General features: G+C 44.2%; 1 long non-coding RNA gene across 2 annotated transcripts in view; it reads left to right on the forward strand.

Annotated features, from left to right (window-relative positions):
• LOC102247498 overlaps nt 1–9268 on the forward strand; it is a 21076-nt gene that overhangs the window by 10795 nt on the left and 1013 nt on the right. The window contains exons 3-4 of one of the 2 annotated variants that reach the window (XR_001360926.1): nt 1363–1368; nt 8984–9091. The exons of the other annotated variant lie outside the window; for it this stretch is intronic. This is a non-coding gene — a long non-coding RNA (uncharacterized LOC102247498). Of the gene's footprint in view, nt 1–1362; nt 1369–8983; nt 9092–9268 lie in introns of those variants that run through there. 2 annotated transcript variants of the gene reach the window in all.

Raw genomic sequence — 9268 nt, forward strand, 5'->3', positions numbered from 1 at the left:
ATAATATGTGAGCGTGAGGCAGTCCGCGTTTCTGAAATTCAATGACATGAATTTTCGCTATTACTTTGCCAAATAAATGGAATTTACAGATATCATTTAAAAGAGCATTCAGCTTAATATTACAAACTCTAGGCTACCAAGTCAGGTTTTTTTTTCAAGTTTTTGCCAGCATTGTAAATTTTTTCCAACATCTGCCCATTTGGGGTTGCATGTCATGGTTATGAATAAATCGGGCTTGCCATACTTCGTTAAAATTGCCATAGATTCCTGATATCGCTGCTGCATATTTCTGGGACTACCCTCAAAAGATGATGGAAGTATTATAATTTTACCAATCGGCACATTTTCATTTTCAGGTCTTGATTTGAGATAATCCATCAAACCACTATATTTTTCAACTCTCACTTAGATTGGTTTGCTTTGATGAAATTTATCCAACTGGCCTCCATTTTTGAAGATAAATCCACGATAAACTGTTGAGTTAATTTTCCTGCCATTAAAATAGGATTGAACGTGTTCCGCACAGAGAGATGAAATCCATAATACTGCATTTGTGTGACTTGTGTCCTTACATTTTGTCTAGTGTTATTGTCGATTACACTGTTGTCTCTGAGTCTTAATGCAATATCTGTTCCCCAGCCTTTTTCACCATGGAAAAAGAATAGGATATGTCATTGCATCTAATGTAGGAAACAGGATATTGACGTGTTTCATTTTAGTGGCATTTGGATTCTTGGGATCTGGTTTACAATGAATGAGCAAGTCCCTTTCAAAAGGAAGTTCTCCATCTTTGTTTCAGAATATGACAGCAACCTAGGTTACACGGGGAGAATTATAGCTACGTGGGTCACTGTTCCGATCATATTTAATTGCCATTGTTACTTCTGTGGGAGCAATACCTTTTGCTGCTGCTTCAGATTGGGCTTCCTTTTCTACCTCATGTAGCATCCTGTACGATTTTGTTAATTCATTTATTTCATGCATGAGGTTGCTCTATGTCCAGTGGCCTCCTGCTCAGCCAAGTCTTCCAAACCTCCTGCTTTCCGTCTGCTCTCACGCTCTGCTCCCCTCCAGCGAAGGTCCCGGGAGCCCACAGGCGTGGCTTGGTGTGGCCGACCTCGCCTCCCAGGGCCAGCAAAGGTTCCGGGAGCCCGTGGCCACTGTTGCCTCCTGTGGTGCTTGACACCTGCATATGCAAATTAACCCGCCATCTTTGTCAGGTTAATTTGCATACTCACTCCTGGTGGGCGTGGCTTGTAGGCATCGTAGAGAGTTGGACAATTTGTATCTTTCTCTTTTATTAGTATAGACTAGAGGCCTGGTGTACAAAATGCACATGTAGGGTCCCTAGGCATGGCCAAGGATCAGGTTCACTGCCTCTCCACATCTTCCTTCCCTCAGCCCACCCCTGCCGTAGCACGCCGCTGCCCACTGCAGGTCGTCTGCCATGTTCCATGCCACCCCCTGGTGGTCAGCGCATGTCATAGTGATCAATCTAACTACTGGTATCATGGTCGAACTCCCAAGGGGACACTTTGCATGTTAGCCTTATATAGAGAGAGATTATTGACTATTTTCTCTATGCTGTACTTTATATCCCTGTGACTATTCTTTAACTACCAATTTGTACTTCTAATCCCTTCACCTCTTTCACCCAACCCTCCAAACCTCCAAATAGGTAAATCTTCACTTCCTTCCATCCAGGCCTGTCCAGGCAGGTATTTTTTACACAAAAGTTTGAAAACTGTAAAATACTGAATATATTTTAACTTTTCACTATTTGGCAACAATCATAATTTTATATGAGTTTTCACTTTTAAATCACATACATTTTAAAAACAACTTCAATTGTGTTTATGAAATGTTTACTTGTTTTTAGGGAATGCTTCAATAATCCTTTACGATGATTCGGCATCCCCCAGCAAGGAAAGAGAGAGAAAAGCACATATTCGGCAACCTCTCTGTGCCAGATCTTTTTAAATACATTATTATACTGAATCTTGAGAGCTTTACTTGTGGGACCTCTATCTTAAAGAGGAGGAAACCGAGGAATTTATCAAATGCTTTTTTCTTTGCTCACCTTGCCCTGATTCCTCTCTACCCTCTTAAGTCCCTTGGATTACACTGTACATGGTGACCCCAGGGCTGTCATACCTAACAGTGTCCCATTTGCACTAAAGTTCAGAGTCCTCCTCCAGGGAAAGCAGAGCCTGAGCACAGGCCCAGGAGCAAAGTCTGGCATGGTGTTAGCTCCATTTCGCCATCTGCTGGCTGTCACAACCCAGTGCATGACCCACAGGCAGAACTAGCTAGAGGTGTCAATGCAAAAGTGCATTTAATCTCCATAACTTCTTTTTGCGAACATAATTACTTGTCTTGCAAACACTTAGAAACTGGGTCTCAAAGAGATTATGTGCTCATCACAAATCAGGCAGCTAATCAATGACAGGTCTCTTCACCTACAAAGCCGGAACACTTCCTAGCGCACCATGCTGCCTCCCTCAATAATGTAATTGCGAGGGAACATTATCCACATCGTTCTGTAGTTTCCTTCAGACCATTCAAACTCTAAGGAAAACCCGCACCCAGCATCTTTGCATACAGTGACCAAAAAGTGTGTCCTAGTGTGATAGCTGCTGGCCATACTTGGACTTACTCTCATGGCCAACCTCCCCACTTGGACCACTTCTTCCTGCTCAGACCCATCTGTTCCTGTTCTCTGAGAGGCTCAATGGGAACAAGTAAGCTCTATCCTAATGAGGTTTCCACCCAAACCACCTCTCTTTCCCCAAATCAGGACTCACAGAGCCCCATCCTGAGGCACCGAGACAGGAGGCCACGGGGCTTCTGACCGGGGACAGCTATTCCTGGGGCTGCCATCATTGCCCTGGTTCATGGGTGGACATGGCTGCTAGCTCCACAGAGACTGGGCAGCAGAATGAGTTTTTTGGTTTTGTTTTTTAATATATTTTATTGATTTCAGAGAGGAAGACTGGTTCATAGGTAGACCACTGAGCCACAGCTAGGCCAGAATGAGGTTTAAAGTCACAAAGACCCGACTGAAACCCTGGACCCTCCTTTCCCTAGATCTGTGGTTTTGTGCCAACTCCCACAACCTCAGAGTCTCATTCAAAAATGGGGATAATAAAGGGGTGTGGGGTGATATTTCTTGCCTCACAGTGTTTTCTTAGGATTAAATGAGATTGTGTTAAGCACCCAACCCAGGGCCTGGCACATAACAAGTGCTCAGTAAATGGTAGCCAGGAAATAGGTGCGGTGTGAGTTCCCTGGGTCAGTAAGGAGCACTGGCCTCTGTGGAGGTGGAGATCTTGAGGCCTGGGCACAGACATACATCCTGTAACATTCCAGATCTAGGGAAAGGAGGGGCCAGGGTTTCAGTCGGGTCTTTGTGACTTTAAACCGCATTCTGGCCCAGCTGTGGCTCAGTGGTCTACCTATGAACCAGGAGGTCACAGTTCAATTCCCAGTCAGGGCATATGCCTGGGTTGTGGGGGTAGATCTCCAGTGTGGTGCATGCAGAAGACAGCGAATTGATGATTCTTTCTCATCATTGATATTTCTCTCTCTCTCTCTCTCTCTCTCTCTCTCTCTCTCTCTCTCTCTCTCTCTCCCTCCCTCCCTCTCTCTCCCTCTCTGAATTCAATAAAATACATTAAAAAAAAACAAAAAACTCATTCTGCTGCCCTGCTTTAGGCTTTGCCACTTCTTGTCTGTGGGCCATTTGGTGACCTTGTGTGTTCGCTCTGTAAGGCCTGTAGTCTTTAGTCAGCCTATTTGTAAGGCTTTAGATTCATATTTCCTACTGGCTCATAAGGACCCTTTTAAAATGTCATAAACAGTAAGACACTCCTCAGATAGCAGAAGTGCTCAGAAAACCAATGATTGTGATTGCCTGCGCTGCTCTGCGGCTGACCTCATGGGAAGGGGGATGAGCAAGAAGAGTCTCAGGGTCCACTCCTCCTCTCCCGTCTTCCCCCACTACATGAAGCGAATTTAATTCCTGTCGCCCCGAAGAAGGAAATAAACAAAAACTGGAAAGGAGCAGGTCAGACTCTCAGATGACTTTGTGTAAGAAACTCCACCTTTCAAACAGGGAAACTCCAGGGGAGAAGAAACAGACGCTTCAGGAAGTCAGTGTTTGTGCAAACCTGTGGCAGAGAGTCTCTGTTCCTCTCCTCCCCAAAGTGAGAAAAGCTCTGGAATCACACAGGAGAGGAGCCCATTCTCCAAGCAGTCTCTCCGGATCCGAGAATAAGTGCATTCGGGGTTACAGCATCCTCTATCCAAGAGTTGGGAGCAGGAAACCTGGGGTCTGATCTCCTCCCATCAGGTCTGGCAGCCTCATAACAAAACCCAAGCCCAGGTCTCACATGCTGGGCTGAAAAAAGAAAAGGAAAAAAAGCTCAATGGCTCCATGTGTGAATGGTAGGTTTTGTAGGCTGAGGACATGTACAGATTTCCAATGTCTAGACTCAGACTTTTTCCTTAATGTGTTTTTTATTGCATTAAAATACACATAACAAAATTTAACATCATAACCATTTTTATTTATTTATCTTTTAAAAATATATTTTTCTTGATTTGAGAGAGGAAGGGAGGAGAGGGAGATAAAAAATCAGTGATGACAGAGAATCATTGATTGGCTGCCTCCTGCACACCCCCTACTGGCAATCAAGCCTGCAACCTGGGCCCATCATATTCATTTTTAAGCCTATAGTTCAGTGGTATCAAACTCACTCATATTGTTGTGTAGCCATCACCACCACGCATCCCCATAACTCTTTTCATCTTGTAAATGTGAAACTCTGTATCAATAAACAATAACTTCCCATTCTCTCCTCCCACCAGCTCCTGGCAACCACCTTTATACTTTCTGTCTCTATGATTTCACTACTCTAAGTACTTCATCTATGTGGAACCACAGAATATTTGTGTTTTTGTGACTGGCTTATTTCACTTAACATGATGTCCTTAAGGTTCACCCATGTTGTGGCATACTGGAGAATGTCCTTCCTTTTTAAGGCTTAATAGTATTTCCTTATATTTACATACTACATGTTACTTATCCATTTATTGGCCAACGGACACTCGGGTTGTATCCATGTTTAACTGATGAATAATGCTGTTATAAACATGAGTGTACAAATAGCTCTTTGAGATCCTGCTTCCAAATCTTTGGGGTATATAGCCAGAAGTGGAATTGCTGGATTATGTGGTAATTCTATATTTAATTTTTTGAGGAACCTCTATATTGTTCCTTAGTTAATTTTTTATATATGTCTGTTGGTTGCTGTAGACACCTGGATATTATCAAGTAGTAATATGTCATGAGAACTTGCCAGATTTCCAATTTTGTGAATGTCACTAGAAATCAACTATTTATGGAGACATTTTGTTTAGCTCTTCACAGAAATAAAGGTTTTATCCGGTAGGCGAAGTGTTCCTCACTTCATGTACATGAAAACATTTGAGGAGCTTTTCTGAACTTCCCCATTGGCAGTTCCCCATTGGTGGGTCTGAGATGGGGTCGAAGTGTTTGCAAAACATGGGCTTCCTTCAAGTCTCAGTCCCTTCATCTGTGACATGTGGTTGCCAATGGAAGCGACCCCACAGCTTAGGAGGCTTCGGTGAGGTGACAGGTGTGAGTACAGGCACAGGTCCTGATGTGTAATCGCCTGCTTAATGGAGCCCAGTATCGTTGTTGTTGAAGGGAGGCCTCCTTTGCAGCCTTGCAGCTCCCATTCTTGAACTGCAGAATCAGCAAAACCAGGAGAGGCCATAACCACCCTTGCTTCATCCTGGAAACTCCATGTGCTAGAGTAGCACATACCAGACTATGTTTTCATATGTAATTTCCACTAATTAAATTTTTTTCATAACTGCCATGAAAGTACTTTGCCCTGCATTCCCAACTGGGTTACATCCCAAGGGGAATATGGGAATATACACCTTGAAATATTGCATTAAAATTTTAACTTGGGAAAACAAGAATGCAAATTCATCAGGTCAGTATGTGGGAAATCGGTGCCTCCTTCATTGCAGGAGGAAGTGTAAATGGGTGCAGCCTTTTTGGAGGGCAATTTGGCAATATCTTCCAACTCTACAGTAAACATATCCTTTGTTATTTCCTTGTTTAGGCATCTATTCAGGGGGAAATATTGACATATATAAACAAAGAAGCATATACAAAGTATATCATGCATATAGCAGCAAATTGCTAATGATACAGAGACCACCTAAATGTTCAGCAATTGAAATCTGTTTAAATAAATTATGAATCACTTATATAATAGAATATTAGATAGTGGTTATTTTAAAAGGGGAGGGGGATACTAACATGAAATCTCTCCAAGACATAATGTTAAGCACAGCCAGTGTGGCTCAGTGGTTGAGCATGGACCTATGAACCAGGAGGTCACGGTTTGATTCCTGGTCAGGGCACATGCCCAGGTTTCGGTCTCAATCCCTAGTAGGGGGCATGCAGGAGGCAGCTGATCCATGATTCTCTCTCATCATTGATGTATCTGTCTATCTCTCCCTTTCCCTTCCTCAGTCAATAAAAAATATATTTTAAAAAGAAATAATGTTAAGTAAATAAAGTGAAACAATACTGTACAATATTATTTCATTTCTGAAGCGAAGATACATATTTGCATATACATATGTATGTAAAGTATAGGATAGTACTTAGAAAAATACATACCAAACACGTGAGAAAAATTTTTTAAAAATGATGTTAATTAAGTGATAGTAGTTGTGTCTAAGTCACTTTTAGGGAGGTTTTAGGGAGTCCTCCCCTTACCAAGAGTGCTCTGTAGGGTTCTCCTGCAAGTTCTTTGGGGCTGTGCACCTTGGCCCCATACACTCACCAAGGCCATGCTACTCAGCAGTCTGGCATCTGGCCAGACACCTCGGATTTGCATTTGGGCTTGTTCTTTTTGTGCTCTTTGTTGTGCTCTGTGCTGCCTTGGGCAATTGATCTCCACCCTGTACTGAGCTGCATGTCTTCTTCAGGTACTCTGGTCCCTTCTTCAGACAGAGGGGTCCTGGGTGTTGTACCCTTTGTACATCCAAAGAGTCTGAGATGCTGGGTGTGACCTAACTACCTGAGGTGGCTGGTCTGAGCCCTTCTCTCTTGGTTTCCTTAGTGTTCCTGTGATATTAGAGGACCTCATCCTGGCCTCCCCATAGGTGCTCATGAGGTGCTTGTCCCAGATCTGACCCCGAAAGACAAAGCAGGCTTCTCTTCATTCCTATAGTCATTGGAGTTTTACCTCTATACCCCCTTCTCTGAAATTCTGTAACAGTCTTTTCCTGAACCTCAGCTCATTGTAGCTCAACCACACAGGCCTCTCTCCAGGGACCTCTCAATATGGAGCAGGGTAGGCTCAGAGACCCCCAGCCATCAAGAGTGGACCCTGTCTCTCCATCCCCATGGGCCCTGCCAGCTTGTGGTCTTTGAACATCGATCTCCTCATATGAGCGACCTTACTACCTACCTTTGTGATGAATGGGAGGTCCTCTATCCACTCCTACTTGGGGATCGCAGCCCTGGATGTCTCCAAAGCACAACCTGTTCACCATCTCTCCCAGAAGCACTTTGAATCCTCCTGGAATGGGACCTCCAGGAGGCACCATGTGGAATAACACGTAGCTTCATAGTTTATGCTCTTACTCTGAAAATCTAAATCATACACAGAAAATTATTTTCTTAGGCCATTTTTTCTAATGACACCAGGGAAACCAGTGCCAAGTTTTGATGGAGCAATGAATTCTCCTGTTTGTATTTGCATCTACAAGAAAACGTACCCTAATTAGAGAGACACCAATTATGAAATAGAACAAATTAACTAGATTATGTTGTACATTTCCTGTTGTATTGCCGGGCCACACACTCCTCTCTGGTGTCACTGAGGGTATAAATTGGGGCTGGGCTCAGTGTGTGCATTCACATCAAAGGCCAACATGAAGACAGGCACAGTCTTTGTTCTAGTGGCTTTTGTCATCTTGGGGATGGAGATGGCCTTCGCTCAGAGAGGTCCTCATGGAGGTAAGGGTGCTGAGGGGGTCCTACCTGAGAGCAGAGGAGGCTCAGAGCCCAGCTTCTTACCTGGGATGGTGTGGCCCAGGAACAGGCTGCAGAGTGGAGATTTGGCATTGATCAGACCCACTTTCTTTAACCTTCAGGAGTGATCACCCTGGGTTTCCAATTCTTCTTCTTTTCTTTAAAATTCTCAGCAGAAGATACGCTTATTGATTTTAGAGAGAGAGGGGAAGGGATATATATATATATATAGAGAGAGAGAGAGAGAGAGAGGGAGAGAGAGAGAGAGAGATCGAAGTGAGAGAGAACATCGATTTGTTGCCCACCATACGTGTCCCAAATGGGGACTGAACCTGCAAACTTTCAGTATATGGGGTGATGCAATAACCAACTGAGCCACATCAGCCAGGGCTCCATTCTTCTTATCAGATCAGGTTGGGCCTCATTAAAAGTTGGGGCTCCCTCTACATGTGCCTTGGATGTAGGGCTCCAACACGGAGTGAGCCCTGGGATAAACATGGGGTACGTGTGAGGTGGAAGACGGATGTCTGGGATCAGAGATATTTCTAATATCTTCTTCGAAAGTGGAAAGAAGAGGCTTATGACAGAGCAGGTTTCTTGCCTGCTGGGACTGGGCAGCCTTTGCAGCTGGGAGAACATTCTCCTAAGGGCCTGACTGTGACAATGGGGTATTCAGTGTGAGGGTGGAGCTGCTGAGTCTGAGGGAGGGTCCAGGAGTACAAAGGAAGTAATGAAAGAGGTGGGAGTCCTGCCAGCACTGAGCCTGTCTACCTCTCACAGCAGTTTTCATACCTGGTTAGTGACTATTCCAAACTCCACAAACACCATTGTATGTTTCAGGGCACTGCCCCAGGGTGCCCAAAGGAACCGCTGGGACTTGTGTTGTCCGCTGCAGAGGAGATTACTCATGTCCCAGGGGAATGAAATGCTGCAGCAATGGATGTGGCCGTGAATGCAAACATGCTATCTATTTTGTGAGTATAAATCGGTCAAGAGCTGACAAGGGTGTTAACTACTCCCCAGTGGACTTTCCTGGGGCTGGTGGATGTTCACATGTCAACTGCAAACAAGAACCTGGTAACTCCAAGAGAAAGAGGCTGGAAGTGAATGGCAGAAGGACACCTGGCTACATTATCTAAGACCCTCTCCTCAAAGAGAAGCCCTATCCCTGTCTCTGTCCCC

This window comes from Myotis brandtii, unplaced genomic scaffold (assembly GCF_000412655.1).
Source record: "Myotis brandtii unplaced genomic scaffold, ASM41265v1 scaffold1327, whole genome shotgun sequence".
Taxonomy (NCBI): domain Eukaryota; kingdom Metazoa; phylum Chordata; class Mammalia; order Chiroptera; family Vespertilionidae; genus Myotis; species Myotis brandtii.